The following is an 18,887-nucleotide window of genomic DNA, read 5'->3' as shown; positions in this document are numbered from 1 at the left end:
GGCACCCCTTGTACATTGTAATGTTCAAAGCCTTTATTAATCACATCCTTCCTGCATCCAGGATTTGCCAACATTTCAGATTCACAGTAATTTCACTTTCCTTTCTTTTACTCTTGTGGATTACATAAATGATTAATTAGTTCAATGTCTTATGACACTTAAATAATCAGTAACTGAGAGATTTCATTTTAAGAATTAGGCGAATTTTCTCGAAGTCTGGTATTCCATTTTAGGCTCTCCTGCAGTCTTTTATTATATCGGCAGTCTCAGCACCGGGAGTAAAACACAGATACGATTCCTGCTGCCTAAAGGTGCATTCAGTACTCTCTCGGAAAGCAGGTGGCTTCGGCCTTTCGAGTTGGCTGACTCGGTGACTAGTCCTTGGATTTCGAAGGAAATTTAATCTAATATTTTAAACAACCATTGCAGTAGTACGATTCTAAAAGGCAACTACTATTAAATTCAATCCAGGTTCGTACCTACATTGCAAGGAAATTTATTTCTATGTCCCATGTTAAAAACGTCCGTTACCGTCGACTCTCACTGCTGAAATCTAAAGCGCTTTAAAAAATGGACCTCCCCAATATTTGGGAACTTTCGCTTCGCGATTTTGCCTCCTTTTTTTTTTTTTTTTTTTTTTTTGCCTCCTTACTGGGGAGCGATCTTAGCTTCCATGTCGTGGGGTCTGATTAAATTGTCCAAACGAGCAGTCACTTGATCCATAGGTTCTTGGATATGAACATGTGTGGTTGGCGTCGGTCTCTACGGGATGCTTTCTCTGGTGCCTCGAATTTCATGAGGTGCTTTAAAGTGCTTGTTAGATACTTGATATCTGCCATTCGCTGGGCTTTCTGTATCTCAGGAACCCGGATGCCGTCGATGAAGTATTTCTGGGAGGGGATTTTTCTTGTTTCTGTTGGACACTCCGAAAAGGGGAGGTAGGATAGTCTTTAAACATCCCCGTGGCGAGCTCCCGGAGTGCACCCGTGGGTTTCTTTTGGTGAAATTTTAGCTGAAGCCTGATATAGTCTTTCAAGCATTTCCCTCTAAAGCGCAGCTCCAACGCGGCTGCATTTTCTTGGACAGTTTCACAAATATCCGCTGCATTTGCTCTTAGAAAAATGGCAACATGGTAGACCTTAATTTTGGAATCCCATCCTTTTGTGTCCGTCATCATAGAAACCTGATTCTTGTACACTTGCCAGGTAGCTTTAAAGAAGGACGAGAAGACATGAGTCGAAACTTAAGCCATTCGAATTCTTTCTAGCTGTTATCATGGATTTCTTCAAGCTGTCAAACGTTTGGTGATAGAAGAATATCTGTCATCGATTTGTAGTTCGACAACATATAATATTCTTCTGTTTGCTTCAACTTAATTTTAACTGTTTTTGTTCTGCCTTCTATAACCACGAATATTCTTTCTATAATTGCAGTAATTTCGTTTTTCATTTCCTCTTAACCTATTCAATTTTTTCTTGAAATGGCTTGATGTCCCCTTTTATCTTTGCTTCGCATACTTTCATTTTTTTAAAACAATTTTACGGCTTTTCCATTTTTTTTACCAGGCCTTCCATCTTTTATTAGACTGCTTTAATGCCACTGAGACCTATTTCTCGCACCAAGAGTTTTCCCTCGTTTACGGGTTCGTAATACAGAGTAGATGAAAACTTGATGAAATTTAGTTTTCAAAATAAAACACCTTAATGTGTGGAAACTTCCATATAAAAGTAATCCTACAATTCTTCTTAGTAAGAAAAAGCACAATTAGTAGTTACTATTTAGAGTTATTAAGAACGTAGAACATAAGACAAAGTAAAGAATCTGAAAAGCATAACCTCGCATGGTAATCTTTCAATGCTATGAACTCTTAATACCACGGGACTTGCATTCAAATGTCGTCATATGGTCGCCAAAACTGACAACTTTTGCAGATTTCCCCTCAAATTTGGCCACAAAATTTAGTTTATAAAAATCACTAGCTTTGACAAATATAAAAGGAAATTTATTAATAAGTTTTGATACTTATAAAGGCCATGACAGAAAATTATTTTTAGCACATAATAGGATGGACCTTAAATAAGGAACGCAATTGAATATTTTTTAATAGCAATCAACATCAACAAAAAAAAAAAAAAAAAAAGGTAGCGAAGCAGACTTTTCTTGTCCACTACCAAACAAAGAAAAAAAAAACCTTTTACCAGGGACTAGAACCATTAATATTTAAAATATAGGTTGATTTTTTGGTTCAAATCTATAGAGGATGTTCTACGTCCAATATGCATTATTTTCCATGAAGTTTTTGTTATAATACTTGAAACCATAAAAAATGTTACGAAATTTGAAGTCTAAGCATTCCAAGCTGGAAAATGAAACATTTTCGTATTTTAAGCGTAAAGAAATAATAATTAGGATTACAAACAAAAGGATTTAAAGAAACCGATTTTGAGAATATATGACTATTAAAATTTGTATACCTAGTTGCAGATCGTATTGCTGAAACAAAACAAAAAAAAAAAAAAAAAAAGATTTACCTTTGGAGAAAATTAAATAAAACCATCGCTCCGCGAAATATTTCCAAACATTTTACCTGTCCGGTCCAAACGAGGTTGAGAAATGTTGGTGTAGAATATTTATATAACATTTTGTATACCACATATCTATTTTATCATTTTTGAAGTCTGAAAATTTAGAAAAAATAAAATTTATGATGTCTTATCATACATGAATTTATCTTTCTTTAACTATTTCTAAAATCCATGCTTTTATAACCTCTTACATCTTACATTTATTATACAGGAATTTAATTTATGGAGCACAAATATATCTCCCAGAATGAACGACTTAATTTATTTTTCAAATATTGTGATACGCATAATAGTATATTTCGTAAGAATTTGCCAATGATATTGTACTTGAAATTATTCTAAGTTTTCTGGGTGTTTCTGAGAATTTGTGTTTTTCTCTTCAGTATTCGTTTCGAAACTATGAACTTACCATGAAGGCACTCCAATACCATGCAAAGCAACATATTTCTATTTCAGGAATTCATTAAGAATCCTCTCAATGTGAAAATTATGTTAATCTTTTTTAGGAGACGCAAAGTGTATTCATTTAGCTACAGACAAGCCATATTGCAAAATGTTATTTGCATTGAGCTACATTGCAAAATAGACTGGCATTACGAAATTTTTAAAATTCAGTTTTCTCGTTCGTGACTAATAACGAATATGTATTTTAAAATGTTGCAAATAATAGAAGAAACTTCATGTATAAAAATCTTCTTAAATAATATTTTAAGAAAGCTATTTTTCGAGGTTTCTAGCATTTAATTTTTCTAAAAAAATAAAATGATCTGTTATCAGTATTAGGAAGTTTGTTTCGCTTAGATTAAGCATACTAATATAATTTGAATAAATTTTCTGTAGGTAATCTTTGTTTTACTAAAACATTCATTTTAAAGTGCGTAATACATGTGCGCGTGAAAAGAAAATATATGGAAATCACTATGATAATAAACATCTAAAACAATTATAATACGTACTAATACAGCAATACTCTTTGCTATGAGCATATACTTAAATATGACACATATGATGTGAGTAATTTCTTAAAATTTATTGTGTGTAGAGTTTTGTGTATTTAACTTCAAATACATTAGTCTAATCAAGCATCTAAATATCAACAAACGGATTTAAAAATGACCATTTTAATATAATTTAAAATTTCTCAAATCCTTTTTTATTTTGATTAGTGACGTATTTGAGATCATAATATACGCTCGAGTAATATCCGCACCCTGATATCCTGGAAGGAATATAAAACATTGGTTCCTGTAATTTCTGCAAAGAATTTTTTATCTTTCAGTTTCTGTATGTAGCTCTACGATAAAAGATTTCTGAGTATATGTGTTTGCATATTTGTGAATACTTAAACAGTAAAATTTGTTTCAGGCGCTTTTGAAAGATAAATAATGATAACAAATTTCTGAATTTGTTACATGAATTTATGACAATATAGTTACAATTTAGTTAAAATTATGAATTTTTGAACATGTTTGCTTAAATGAGAGTGTACCCATCTCCTGCACATAAGGAAAATTGCTTGATCTTCCTTAAAATCTATAATTTGTTAAGAATTTCCAAGCATTTATTTTACTATACAACTGATTTCCAATTTTCTTTGCTCTTTAATGTTTGATTTCCTATTTCTCCAGTGTTTTACACTTCAATAAAAAAAAAAAATAAATAAAATAAAAAAAAAAACTCTCGTTAATTCGGACATTATATTAATTCGTATTTTGCTTAATCCCGGCAACTTTAGATTGCGGTACATATGCAGAAGTTCCAAGAAGTAAATCAATTACAGACCTTCTGAAGGGTAGTTTTAGTAAAAGAAAACAACAAAGATTTTATGGAAGATGGTAGCTACAAAGGAGTGCTGTCCAGGTTAAAATGGAAAATAGGGCTTGCACTATGCGTTTAGCTAATGGAAACCATCTTTGTCATCCTGTGCACCTCCTATAAGTGACATGAATTGTATAAACTGAACGCAGGGAATTTTAATTTTGAAAATGATTCTATGAAAATATAAACTTTAAGAATATTAAAAACATTTAATGTTTAAACTAAAGTTGTAAGTTAAAATTATTAATACGTAAATTTGTTGCCGAGCTGTGTTGTTTTAAATATAACAAAATTGTAATCAATTTTTAATTTAAATTAAATAATGTGTTGGCGCTTGATCGTCTGCTAAGCAAAAACATTCTCCTTTGTTGTCGTTGCTTAGTAAGGAATCCTGTAACACGCATGCGCCAATATAGTTTTCTTCTTGATACTAATGTTTTAATAGATGTTCGTTTCGCTTTTGAATAGATGTTAGCCGATAGATTATGAAGAAATTAATGATTAATTTCAAAAGGAGTTCAGTTTCATTATTTCGCAGTTACATCTGTATCAATATAATTATGTGTGAATTTAACGTAAAAATGTCTGAATAAAATTTGAGCTTAACGTAAAATAAAACCGAAAAAAAACCCATCAGTGGATCGTCGAAATGAATACAACACTTAAATTGTTCCACTTTCTTTTATTTTATCTCTAAAATAAGTATTATAATATCATGATATCCTAAGTTAGTTATCCAATGCACAAAATTATTTTTAAAAGAAAACAAAAACATAAATTTCCACGTACAAAATGTAGAAAGTTACATACCTTAAAGGTAACATGATAAAGGGATCGCATAAAGAAAGTTCATGAGTATAGTCCTTATTGAGAAGGATTGAAATGTAGTTCAGGGCACTGACTGCAAGGAACGCTGATTCTATTCCTATGTTGAGGATGTCAGAGAAGATTTCTCCAGTTTTGGGTTCAGTCTGGAATTTTCCGTCTTTCGCTCAGGAAGGATTTAATTGACTCCTAGGAATACTTCTAGTTCAGACTGGAGGACGTGGAAGAAACTTTCACTTCAATCTCTGCTTGACCTTCCAAGTCCTCAATGAACGGCATTTGTAGAAGGAAAACCGTTGATATTTTGATGCTGAGATTTAGGTTGCTGTCAGCGTGAATTTTATCACGCTATTATAGCACCTCAGGTAACCCAGGCTAAGGGAAACGTTCCTTGCAAAACCTCGGAGTTCACATGGAAATCGAACTGAAGTCTTATGGAATGCCTTGTCTTCTATGCTGCATAACTGCATACGTGAGCAACATTGAACTCCTGATCATTACACTCTCTGATACTTCTTAACTGAGGATATTCACATAAAATCCTCGCAAACTCATTTCCTGGCATTCCATAGGTTTCTAATTAAAGATAAACACAAGAATCCGAAGTTTCAAAAAATTATGCAACGACTCGTTTCATACGGCCTAGATCTCTATCAAGTTAAGTACTTATACTGCATAAATTTAGTGAACATTTACATGCTCTAAATATGGACAAAATGACTCGACTCGTGAACTTTATAAACTGCAATAACATTTTATAACTAAAATACTCCCATGGGCATCTACCTCCTGAGTATTATTATGACAGTTCCTAATGACATTATGCTCCCAATATCTAATATAGTTATCTCGTTTATCTGTTTACTAATTATGTTTATCTCTTATTTTTGTTTCATCAAAACATATGTTCAATCTAATTTGTGAATTTCAAATTGTATTCAAACTATATTGTAATCTCTTTATGCCCTACATCATTATTTTTAATAAATACTGGATGCGGGGCGTACGGGGGATTGCACGATGTACCGTAATAGGCAACTCTAGACCATTTGGAAAGCTTTGTTTACCCAACCTTTCTTTGTAAATTCTTATAAAAACTTCCTGTTAATGTTTTTCTATTTTTTCCGTCCCTTTTTACATTTTCCCATTTCTCTCTCTCTCTCTCTCTCTCTCTCACACACACGTTTTTTTAAAGAGTTAGTGTGGGAAGGCATTACTAGTTGGCCCAGGTACATTGCCTTTCAATTGATAGTTTAATAGCCTTGATTCATATTTACCAGTACATAAAATCCCATACTCTATGAGCACTTCTGAATGAACGTTTGACCTTCATGCATATAAGAACAAGTTGTAGTTGTTAACTGAATTAGTAAAAAAATGTGTATAAATGTTAATTGCATTTTCGGTATAAAAAGACTTACATGAGCGAAATACGTTCAAGACTTTCTTAAGAATCTTTAAGACATCTTTAGTTTTCTTTGCAGAAAACTTTTTATTTAATAAAAAGATGTGGATATTTATTTACAAGTATTATCATATTGCATGCAACTAATAACTCGTACATTTTGAAGGAGGGAATAAAAGATATATGGCTTATGAATATCTGGATACACGAAAAATTTGATTCAAACCACTCTTTTCCTCAACATTTCTCTCCTGTATGAAACGAATAACAAATCAAAACGACAAGTCGAAATATTTACACTGCTGAACTTCCCTTTTATGGGACCATGTCTTTTGTGAGCAGTTAAAGGCTATGAATTTGAAATCGACTCTCGAAGTGGGACTGAAGCTTGGGATTATGCAAACTTGAAACGTGCTCGAAAATAAATGCTTTAAGTGTATTTTTATTTCTTTTCTAACGCTCGAATATGTTGCGTTCTGTCACTTTCCTAGAGAGCAAATAGTAAATAAAGGTTATAAAAAGATGCAGCTTGGTATCGGAATACAAATATGGAGATTTAACAATGGCGGAAAATTGAATGAAAACATACATCTAGAGGAAATATTTGCACTTAATAGGCTTTCATAAGTAAAATCACGTACTTTTGTATTTTGTCTTTTTACTTCTTCATCGAAATGTAAATCTCCTATTTCTATAATAAATATCATGGAAAGATATCTCACCGTAAATAGTTTTATAGTTATTTTTTTATCAAAAGCAATATTTATTTTAGTTTTAATTTCAATAAATGTAAACACATTTTTATGACAAACTGTTTTGTACATAATACTTTGAAATGTATTCATTTCATGAAATCCTTTCCAAAATACACTTTTATTATAATTTTTGTTCTTATTGAATAGAGATATTTTTATTGAATAGAGATATTTTTATTCGGTATTTGGCCACTATTGACAATTTCTTCCCAATTGTGCGACAAAATAAGTCTCCAAAACTGTTGTCAGCTGGGCGATATCTCACCAAATTACCGAGATACCCATTTACTCAATCTCAAATGAACTTGCCCTTGTATTCTTATTTTTCCGGCATAGCTCGTCTCTTTAGGTTTGTCCCGTTACATTGCATAGAAAACTGCAACAATTTCACATACGACTGCACTTTTTTTTTTCTCTTTTCAATGGCAGGCACTTGCCTATGCCGACATTGTCCACTCCACAGGCCAGATGTGGTGCTCTCTTTATTACAGAGGCACCTAACAGGTGGGCCAGTTTTGCCTCCTATGAAGGGACAGACAAATACATCCATGCCTTCTCCAGGATTCGAACCCGGGCACTTCGGTATCGCAGTCAGACTCCTTCAACCACTATACAAAACTAATCTATTTATGTACACAATTTGTAACAATACAGTAACTGAATGAATAAAGTTATTTGTTGTTAATAGGAATTAGTTCATATTTGTTTAAAAAGAATCTTTCAGAGATTGCATTTATTACGACTGCCGTTTGAGGTTGCTAAGGGCTTCATCATAATCATAGCTGAGAGTAATCCAAGACCACGAGAATCTTCGTGGCGAGGAGCGCAAGTTTACGCCTGTCATTGGCAACATACAGGTGACAGTGCGATTTAGCTCAGTTCCATCCCCAATTTTCATGCAGAGCATCCCGGGGGGGGAAGGGTCCGAGTTACTCCCACCCCTCTCCCCTTCCACGAAACTACACGAGAAGACTTTCGGACTTTAAAGTGTTGACATGCAGAACCGACATTATACATTTACAAATATCCTTGCTCCGAGATTCAAACCCGGGGCCTTCGGCACGGCTGTCAGCGACGCTAACCGTTGTACCGATTGGGCGCCTCGTTTCTGATAACTGTAAATATCAAGATAGGTTATCTAGAACGTTAAAAGTTAGCGTGTCGATAAGAAATTGTCCTTTAAAACTGTTAAATTCTCGCTTTAATAGTTAGCTCTAGGTACAGTAAAATACTGATTTTGAAAATATATTTTTATTTATTTATTTAAAGGTAATAATGAATATGAAATTTCCGAAAAATGTTCTTGAAAGGTGTAAATGGTGATCTGCATCTCTGAGAAGTAAATATCGTGCATCGTCGCTCTAATCTGCACATTTGCTGTAATGGGTCTGTATCCAGTCAGCAGTATGGCTCAAGTTCCGCATCCTCAGATAAGACACAGTAGGTCATTTAACCAAAGAGCTTCTCTTTTAATGAACAGTAATTTCCGGTTTATCGACCCTATCTGGTGAATGAATAACTTGAAAGAGAGGATATCGTTCGAATAGAGATTACATGGTTTAAACTCTTCAATTCAGTCCTATTAAACATATTCAAGATGTCTTAGAATGTCAGTAAGTCTTTTATGCGTGTTGATATTGGAGTATAAGTGTGTATATTTATTTCTTTGTTTGTATTGCTGGCCATAATTCTCTTTGTTTGTATTGCTAGCGTCTTGGCTCCGACTAGTGTTTAAACTTAGTATCGATGCATTCGTGAGGTAAGTGTGGATATACTTGCTAAGCAACCGAAATAGATAATTAATCCTTGTAATTCTTATTTAAGTTTGAGGCTCGGGGACTCGACTTCAATAACATGACTTAAATGAAATTAGACTTAACTAAATAATATATTCAAGTACCAACATTTCGCAACTTAATCAAGTAGCAGCTTTCAATTCTACATTCGGCCCACTAGCGGTCGAAAGGTAACAGCCGCTAAATACTAGGCCGCAAGGACGTTTTCGTGGTTTTCCCCGTGTATAACGTGGATGCAAGCCAGTTTCAGGGCGGAGCACATAATAAGTAAAAGAAAAAAAATTCTATATTCAAGATAATCCGTTTACGCAAAAAATATCGCATACTTTACGAAAACTAAAATTCAGTTACGATAGAAATCATCATCTAGATTGCAGTTTTCAAACATTGATTAGGAATTTGTGTTCTTATTGAATAGAGACATTTTTATTATAGTCTCTTACTTTAAAATGGGAACTTCAGTGGCGTAGCGATCCTCCCTGATGTACAATCGTAAGGAGTATCATCGTCACTGCGCAAAAAGAATTATGGGCTGTTTTCGACATTTTTTTTCGTTTGCCATGGTTAAGTATCATGGGTTTCTTGAAAGGGAAAAATGTTCCTGAAGTGCATATTCTAAAGTAACAGTCACTAGTAACGTCTTACTTATTATCTTTAATTTTTAACGTAAAAAAATGTATTAAAAATAATACTTCAGTTTCAGAAACCATGCAAGGTCGACTGAAACATCTATGAATAGTCATACTAAAACTATTTTTACGCAGCCAGGATCATAAATATTTCCTTTGGATCAGATGGGGTAGTAATAGAGTTACTCGTGCATAATCAGAAAACTTATCCTTTAGACACCTTTAGATCAGGACTTCTAAAAGCGTGGGTAGCGTAACTTAATTTAGATGTCGCAAAAATTTTAGCAAAGAAAGAAAAAAAAAAAAAAAAAAACTGAAAATTTTCAGATTTCACATTAGAAAGAGGCGTTTATTAAATATTTTATGTGTTTCCTTTATTTGTTAAATATCATGTTCTTCACACTTAACACATGAAATTAATTTCAACAGCGATGTCACAAAATAATTTAAAAAGTAGATATCTTTAGAATTTCCGATACACAGTTCCGCGCGCTGGAGATAAAAAGGTTTTTTTTTTTCTCCCGTAGAGTGCTGCCATTGGTAACTTTAAGATAGTTGTGTTTGTTAATAATCTTTAAAATAATCTTTAAAACAGTTGTGTTTGTCGTTTTACAAAATATGAATTAAATAATAAACAAATTCCAAATTCCAGTTTCGGTCTTCCAGATGTCCAAATTCTAGTGGACGACAACTTATTGAAAATTCAGTGTCTCTAGGTACCGTTGTTTTTTCGCAGTGCAGGGAAGCATAAACACATTCATGCAGATTCTTCATTGTTTTAATTTCTTTAAATATAATGCAGGGTTCTAATATTTGGTTGCAACAATTTGAAAAGAGACTCAGTCTTTTAAAGTTTTCGACGCAAAATGCCAAAGCGAAATTATTAGCCCTTCTGGGCTAACGCCCTTTGGACACACACATATACACACACACACACGCGGAAAAAAAAAAAAAAAAAAAAAAAAAAAAAACGTTCTGTATGCGAAAAGACGGAAAGTTATTTCAAAACTAATTTGATAACAGTGCAAACATAATATCGCTGTGAATTCATCATGTGACCAGCTGTGAATGAGCGCTTGCACGTTCTGACCGACTGCAACTCATCAACACACCCTCTTTGACTAGAGATGGCTATTGTTTCTCTGTGAGTAAAATAGAAGGAACTATTCATACTCTGTTTTTCTTATCAGTAACAAATGATGGTAAATCTACTATACGTTTTCGCAAGCGTTTACTTACTGTGTAAACGGAAAGAAGTAACCATTTTCAGAAGTTCTAACTATTGTTTTAAGAAAGGAAAGTTCTTTTTGAGAAATTATAAAATTTATTGTTTCAGGCTTCAAAGTATTACTGTCTGTTTTAGGAAGCAGTATTTTTATTTTCCATTTTTTTATTCATGTCGATTGCTACACATTATCCTTGTCCAGTAACCAACATCTTGGTTCTTCTTAAAAGAAATATTGTAACTCATTAGTACAGTGCAATACAGTGCATTGTACTAACCCATTTTGCTAATTTTGTACTAACATACCCAAATCATTGTAAGTTGGAGCACCCAATTAAAGTAATAAGCTAATCTTAAATCTGTTTATTAATAAGAAGGTTGAAAAGATAAACTACCAAAAAAGGTTGCTGGTGCAAAGATCAGGAAGACATCACTGACCTGTAGTACCCATTGAAAGGTGAAGCAGGAGGAATAATAATGAATAAACTGTTTCCTATGTGCAGATGTATGGTTGCTTCTCAGGAAGACTAAACTTGCATATTTTACTACAGTTCAAAGTTGCTGTGTTTTTAACTGATCAAAAGTCCAGTTTCGTTAGTTATTGTTTTTAAAATTACATTATATATATATATATATATATATATTCTCAAAAACCATGATTTAAGCAGGTCACTTAAAGGAAATAATTAATAAAGCATCTAAATATAAAATTATAAATGTCATTAGAAAATAAACTGATCAAAAATGGTTATTTAGAAATGTTTAAACGTTATAATTTATGCATATTTTTATAATCGAAAAGGGCTATTTCCAATTATTTATTTTTCAAAGTTATATCTAATCATTTGAAATCTCTGAAGACACAATTTCGAAAAGGCTTTCCTTAAAATTTTGAAACTGAAACTAGATTCCGATACCATACTGAGCTGATATGATTAATGCTAGTCATTTACCTTTAAAGGTTAAAGAATTCAGTTAATGAGCGACACAGTTTTAAATTTATATTTTCCAAAATTCGTTAACGGAAGTTTGGCTGGAGATTAGGGTAGAATTTTCAATGCTTTCTTAAATTGCGTCAAACGTTCTTTCTAATGTTTTGTACTAATAAATCTAATGGGGTGGCGTTTGTACAAACCGACCTTTTCACTACTGTATTTATAAAATAAAAAATCTCTCAGCTCTACAAAACGTTCAAGAAATTCTGCGTCTTATAATATCAAATATTCGTATATATATATATATATATATATATATATATATATATATACATATATACATATACATATATATATATATATATATATATATATATATATATATATATGTATATATATATATATATATATTTACCAATGGCGGGCCCAAACTGTCCACAGACGTTGGCCATTACCTAGACGCGGCGGTCACTTTATTATGGAGGCACATAATAAGTGGGTCACCTTTGCCTTTTATGAGGGGACGGATAAATACGCTCATGCTGTCTCCGGGATTCGAACCCAGTCTCTTTAGTATCGCTGTCGCTAAAAGTAAATAAGCAAACACAGCTCATATGTCACTAGATCACTAAACTGAGGTAAATTATATTCGCATATATACCAAATAATTGTTGTAGAATATCATTTGACTTATTAGCAAACGTTTTAATTCTTAGTCCTAGTAATATATATATATATATATATATATATATATACCTTTGTAACTCAGAGTTGACAAAATATTTGCTCGAGTAAAATGGGTCACTGAGTAAAAAAAAATTTTAGTCCTGCTTTAGATTACATTTAAATAATTTGTTGCCACTGTAAGGGAAAAGCTGTTTGTAAAAGTGCTTTTTAGCAAGAAACGTTTATTTAGAGTAACCGTAGTAAGATTAAAAGGCTTTTATGTTTACATATTTCTATTTAATAAATGATATGCATTTCACAAAAACTTCAGAATTTCTTATTTCAAGGAAATTTGAAACACACGTTCTTAATGTTTGCAAAAACACTCAGAAATCTACATTTCTAAGTCCGAATATAGTAAACCGAGTTTCTTTCAAGTTACTGTTTGCAGAGAGTACATAAGCGGAAATTAAAATCTCGAAATAAAAAATAAAAGAAAACTACATGCTATCTTCTAAAATTTTCTTTCAGAGAATTTTCAAATTTTTAGCAAAGTAGATAAAAATAAATGAAATCTATCAATACAAACACAACAGAAAAAGGATTATTTTCCTATTTTCGAGACCTTGAACAAATAATTTGAAGGCTATGCGTATTCCTTTTGTGTCGTTTCTTCATAAAGTCTTTACTAATATTTATTTTTCTCAAAAACGTTTTATACGTTTCCTGGAATTTCATGAATTATTTTGTTTCGAGATTCAAAAAACGGTATTTAATAAATATTTAATTTAATCCTAAGAATTTAATTCTTTAGCTTATTCAAAGACTGCACAATGTATTTATTGTTGTAAAATTTAATAACAAACAGTACCGATAAATAGTTTGACATTAATTTACAAACAATACTTAATAAAGATTATTAGTTTAAGTATAAGGTCGATAACGTGTTGGATAATTACGCAGTAGTATATAAGGTCGTTACGTGCTATACTGGCCTAAGCTGACAGAGGTTTAAATTAATAGTTTTAGATGGATTGTTTTAGAGCAGTAATTCTTTTTTTTTTTTTTTTTTTTTTTTTTTTTTTTTGTCGCGGCACAATTTTAACGATTTTAAAATTTCGCGGCACGCAAAAAAAAAGATAAGTTTAAAATGTGTTTACTTACGTACAATACACCGTGTAATAATAATTTTGAATGTAAAATAAAATAATATGTACTACAAAAACAACAGTACGTTTATTAAGGGATTAATTACAAGTTAATAATTAGAATACTTTTAATGAGAAATTTGAGCTTGATCCTTTTTTATAATTTCATTTATATTTGGTCGTGAAAATGGCAATGCTACTCTCATATCGTGTTCTGCATTTAATAGTCTCGATCTTTTTTTCGTGTTTATGTTGGTTAATACTGAAAATCCGGATTCACATTAATAAGATGTAGAAAACTGTAATAATACTATTTTTAAAGCTTTTTTGGTCATTCTGGAATAATCGCATCTAATGTTAATTCAAAATGAATTAATTGATTCTTCCGAATATTTTAAAATTAATTCTCGATAATTAGAAAGAGAAATTAGTTCTTCCTCTTCGATCAATATTAATTCAAATACAGAATTATTCCACACCAAAATCGACTTGGGTACCACAATTGGTGCACTTGATAATGTCTTAAAAACCGAATTTCTCCAGTTTTCATGTGTAACGTATTAAACACATTATTATTATTTTCATGTGTACCGGATTCAATCCATTATCATTTTTATTATATACATTTCTAAAATTTGGCGGCACACTTTTCGAATTTAGCAGCACACAAATGTGCCGCGGCACAGTGGTTGAGAATCACTGTTTTAGAGATTCCTCAGTCCAATCTCAAAAAACAATCCAAATTCTATTATGAAAACAGATTTATTAAACTATGTCCTACGGAATAGAAACATTACTTAATTTTAAAATACGATATAACTGCCCATGCGTGGTACTGCAGTTATACAGTGTAATTTGTGCTTACTCGGGTATTTAAAATTTTAATTGTTTTTGATAACAGAAAATAAATAAAGCGTTTTTAAACAGTCGTTCGTAAAAAAAAGTTATTATAGTTACATTTAAAGAAAAATATGCCAGGATTGAACAATCAATGAATTCTGACGTTTATATGTCTTGGTGCCAATTATTGATTCTAACATATTCTATGTATGCGTGTATGCTTGTACCATTTTTTGTATGTATGTACGACAACTATTAACTATAACTAAAATGATAGATGCGCTGATGTTAGATTAAAAACTTAGAGGGAACTTATTTTTGCTCCCAGATCGCTCCACAGATATCTCTTCTACGGCTGCGAAAAAATAAAATTTTTGTAGAGAAAAATACGAGATCGTAAGGGACATGACGAATGAGAAGTGTCATTCATTTCCCGTTTCTAGATAACTGTCGAATTTTCTTTCTGCAGAATTTTCGCTTCATCTTCCTTTAAAAGATTATTTCGGGCGCTCTGGGAAGCACTTGACAGATGATTGGCACAACCGCAAAATATCCGCCAAGTTTTGATTCCTAACGATCAAGATGACGGGGTAACATCTAGATGTTTAGAGTGGATTATTAAATAATGCAAAATTTTATAACATAATATAAATAAGCTGTTGTGTTTGATTTATTTAGCAACTGATAAAAAAGCAGATACTAAATAAAGAAAACGATTTCCAGATAATGTTATATTTAATTTATATTCATAGCGTTTTAGTGGATTATTTATTTGCCATAGAATTAATATTTAATTTGGTGTACATTTTTCGAAATTTTTGCGTTGTAGATTTTGGCGATTATGCGTCAACTAATAATTTGTATTATATCTTATAAAAAAGTTTTGTAACATTGCACAAATATAAATAAATAATCTCTGAATTAATACTGGGTATATCTATCACTGACTTTTATTCTTAAATATTATTTTAATTTATTACTTTTAGAAGTAATATATCAGATATAAATAGGTGTCATTATCTGAAAAACAATTTATAAAGTTCTAGTTAAATTATGTGTCTATGCAACAACTAGAAACCTTGGAGAAGAGAATAGCGATTATTCGTTAGTCTTCTTAGAGCTACAGAAACGAAGTCCAAAGAAGAGTGAAATTACCCTTTTATTCACTCAAAGGAATATTTGAAAGTTGCCCCCTCTCGGGCTTACAGGAAAGCCTCCACTTGGGCTAAAGTTAAAAAACAAGAAACTAAACTAACTAAAATTTAGACGAAGTTGCACAGGAATAACTAACCGAGTTGGCCGGTAATTCCATTCCATTCCATTGACGGGAGACGCGAGCACTGTACCTTTACCATAGGGTGAATCAGTTCAGCACCGCCCCCCCCCCCAAGATCTAGAGCAGCCAAAGAGGCCACACGAGAGCCGCGCACAGAGAGACCAAGCCCAACGCCGGATCCACCCAGGGCAGTTCAACGAACCAAAGGCCTATAGGGGACCCACATCCCGTCGCCCAGGCGTCAGATTTATCAAAGAAATATTTACATGGCCAAACAAGGGCATAGAGAGATACAATTGAGTAAAGTACATTAATAATATATCAAGGATTGTAAAAATTTAACAATAAGAGGTACACATTACAAGATTACAATATAAAGCAAGTTACAGGAAAATGAGTACAGAACACAGAAGGCGTGTTATAAGTTAAGGGCATCACGATAAGACAGAATAGCCCTATTACTAGTTAATGACATCACAATAATACTAAATCTGAATCAAAATTAAATATATTAAATAGGCCAGAGTACATTAGGGAGGATAAAGTAATGGCATGGGTACATAACAAATACAAATCAAAGATATGAGTGCATGTGAGTAATAGAAATATGAGTAAGTATAAGGGCAGTAAACTATAAATGCGTTACCAATTCAGTATAGAACAATTCCGTATATGACAATGCAGTTAATATTAATCAGCACATAACCGATACAATACAAAAAAAAAAAAAAAAGTTGGCCGGTAATTAAACCTCACCGTAGAATACTACCAGGCACGTATGACTATGGCCGACCGTAGTAAGATAGGCTTAAAGCAATGACGTGGCCCGAAGGCGGAACACGCTCTACTAAGGACTTCTGAGCTCTTCTACGGAAGTGACAGAACTTCCCCAAAATTACTGGTTCTACCTGATTTACATGAAAAACAATCCTGAAAACTCATTCTGGTAGGGTAAGCGGGAAACAAGAGAATAAACGAAATTATTTCAAAATTAAAAATAACTATTAGGAAATTAAAATAATCCCTACAATTTGTTTTATTTACGTTGTAAATGTGTTAACTGGATTGACATGATTTAGTAACACAATTAATTAAAAGTTTACAGGTACTTCATTCATTTTTAGTTTTTAAGATAGCTAGTTTTATAAAAAATACCTAAGAGTAGATTATCAATATAAGACTACCTGTGTTATATTCAGGAGTATAATATTTATGTCAATTGATACAATTTCTTCTATTAAATATGTATACTGCTTGATTAAAGGACAATTGCAAATTCAAGTATATCAGACGTCTCACGTCCTTCTCCGTCAATCGCTCTCAAGCTAATCTCTGAACACAAGATACTACTACTTTCTCGGCGTAAGGCAGGGTATATATAGCTTTAACCTACCTTCGGGAATATTCCCGAGAAAACTGCTAGTAATGATTTCCAGAATGTTCTTGCTCCTTCTATGGCATATCGCCAATTTTGCCGCCACATTTCGCCAAATGCGCGGTTTCGCGCTACATGTGGCAACGCTGCCCCTTTCTAGAAACCCTAACCCCGCTTTGCGGAGAAGCTATCTCACCGAAGCTGGGCTTTTTGTAACAGTACTTTTATACGCTTACTACATTGAAAATAAATTTTGAAAAGATCTGACGGTAATAACGCTTTTAAAAAAGATCTAAAAAATTTTGACATCCCTTAAAATGTCACACCCACCTCAGGGTTTATTTTCTTTTACTTCTTAATTTTTTTTCAGTTACTTATTAATAGTTAGTGCAGCAGAAAAGGAGTTCAATTAGATGCAACTGCTGGTATTATCAAGCTCTCTTTATAGTAAGCATAAACTGACTTAAGTGTTTAGTGAAGTTTGGAAATTTAAAAAAAAAAAAAAAAAATCATTTTTTAACCGGCATGGTCCTCTCTCCCTTCTTTTTCCTTTTTGATCTGAGCTCAGCAAATATTTCTATGTGCATTATCAGTCAATTTCTCTATGCTTCTTCAAAAACTGAAATTATTTGTAAAAAGGCATAAACAGAAAGAGGTGGGGGAATGAAAGTGACCAAGTTCCTAAGTATAGAAATATTAAAAGTCGAGTTGGATTAAATATTAAATTCTTTTATTAATTAAAATATTCCTAAATTGATTAAAATGTAATTTATATACGAGACCTAATGGCTAAAGGAAAAGAATAAATCACATAAGCTGCTAAGCGGTTTTAAGTAAAATGTAGGTCTGCTGAATTTTCAAATTTTGCATTTTGAAACAATGAATAAAGCAAGAAATTAATATTATTAATATCAATTATATATTTTTAAATATGTTATAATTAATTCCATATGTTAAAATAGATTTGAATGTATTATACAAAAAAACCTGTAAATAAAAATTTTGCTTGCATTTTATGATAATTTGCATTATTTTCGGTCAGATAAATTTTCAAATAAAAGCTTGTACTTCATGTTTATACTAACCAATTGAATAGTAATAGATTTTATTTTAGATATATATGCATTGAAATTCAATAGTAAAATATTTAAGAAACTTTAAATGATTTACTGGCCATTTAGAGAGTTCACATTACTTAAGCTGCGTTTTCTCAGTTTGCATTTTTCAATAAATCCTTTTACTCAAAGCCCTAAAATTTACATACATGTGAAATAAATTATATAATATTTTTACAGTGTGTTTAAAATTATGTTTGTTATTTTTCAACCTATTCCTCAACAAGAATCGAGAAGCATGATAAAAATAACAAATTGTGAAACTGATTATCAAACATTATTTTAAAACTGAATATCAATAATTAAATAGCAGTCGATAAAATTTGTCGCAAGGGAATCTACTTATTTACATTTAGTTTTCCCCCGCTTCCAGTAGTTATGTTTTGTAAGTATAAACTATTACTGTAGATACCGGAACTGCGAGTTATATAAAAAATTAGCTTCAGGTATTTCAGAAAATTTATTTCTGAAAATAAAATTGCCAAACCATGACT

Source organism: Stegodyphus dumicola, chromosome 3, assembly GCF_044657685.1.
Source record: "Stegodyphus dumicola isolate Sdum_Otavi_A_Nest chromosome 3, ASM4465768v1".
Lineage (NCBI taxonomy): Eukaryota > Metazoa > Arthropoda > Arachnida > Araneae > Eresidae > Stegodyphus > Stegodyphus dumicola.
This window is presented reverse-complemented; position numbering follows the sequence as displayed.